Here is a 1,445-nt window from a genome sequence, read left to right on the forward strand (position 1 = left end):
TCCCCAAATCTTCTTTGTCAAGTAAACATAGCAGGAATAAAAGCTAAGTAAAGAAGATAAAGTAATTTCCCTCTTCCTTCATGGCCCACATACAAATGATCAAAGAGTACATCTAGATTGGACCTCATGGGGCCAATAAGTCCATTTTTTTCAATTTCAAAATAAGACAACTGAGGCACAGAGAGAAGTTAAGTGACTTTCCCAGGGTCCTAAAACTAGTAAGTGTCTGCTGCAAGACAAATTCAGGTCTTTCTGATTCCTACCTTTATCATATCTATCAATAACAATAATAAGAAGATCAAGGAAGGTCTGAGCTCCTGCACTAAATTCTAAAATCACAAAATTTCAATGTCTAACTTTAACAGTGATATTATTGTCACATTTCTTACAGTTTTATTTTTATTTTTCCCCTTAAAATATTAAATATTCATTTATTTCAGGGTTTTTAGTTTTCTTGTAAAGAAAAAAAATTAATTCAGCCATAACTCAACATTATATTTTGTCAACCTGTTACTTTTATAACATAATCTTGGATAGTGAAATCTAGTGCATGTTGTCTTAATTTCTTTTGCATGGGAAGGGAGAGATCATCAAGAAAATCTTCAACCATTCTGTGGAAAGCCTTGAGAACCCATGCTTTCCCCTCAAGGTTCAATCTTTTATCCACTCCTCAATCCATTTCATTATCTGATCTAAATCACTCTCTAGTTCTTCTGGTACATTGCTGGGCCCCTGGTGTACTATTTCAGGCTTGTAGGAGGCCATGGCTTCTTCATAAAGCATTTGGAAAATTTCACACTGAACATTGTTCTGTAGTTTCTTTACACTCTATCCCCTCTTTTCAAGTGTTGCACATAATACAGAATTATCTGTTTGAAGCACAAAAATGATATGAGACCATCGTTTAGGGAAGAAGTCACAGCTGCAGTAATCAACGATAACTCCACCTTCTTTCATTTTATTTTCTAACTCATCAACTACTCTGTCTTCATCCAAAATGGAACATTCATATTTTTCATCAAAGAATAACTGTCCTTCTTGTGCTAAATCACCCATGTTAATGTATATCTGTTCTTGATGCAAGTTCTTTACCGAATGTCTTTCCAACCCCTGGTGTACCCATGAGCAGGATGTTGGGCAGCCTCACGGTCATGGTGGTGCCAACACCACCCTGGCCACCCGCTCCTTCCAGTTTTTCTTCCTTTTAGACTCTTACCATCTGTCATAGAATCAATACTGCGCATTGTTTCCAAGGTAGAAAAGCAGTAAGGGCTAGACAATGGGGGTAAAGTGACTTGTCCAGATAGGTAGTATCTGAGGTCAAATTTGAATCCAGGACCTCCTGTCTCTAGGTCTGGCTATCATTCCACTGAGCCATCTAATTCTTCCCCATACTGCTCTTCTTGAAGTCCAAGATAAAGAAGGAAGTACATCTGAAATGAATA

General features: G+C 37.3%; 1 pseudogene; it reads right to left on the reverse strand.

The window, feature by feature from the left end:
- Positions 1 to 651: 651 nt before the first annotated feature.
- LOC123246612 lies at positions 652 to 1,153 on the reverse strand (annotated as a pseudogene).
- Positions 1,154 to 1,445: the final 292 nt, after the last annotated feature.

The sequence above is a fragment of the Gracilinanus agilis genome, chromosome 4, assembly GCF_016433145.1.
Source record: "Gracilinanus agilis isolate LMUSP501 chromosome 4, AgileGrace, whole genome shotgun sequence".
Lineage (NCBI taxonomy): Eukaryota > Metazoa > Chordata > Mammalia > Didelphimorphia > Didelphidae > Gracilinanus > Gracilinanus agilis.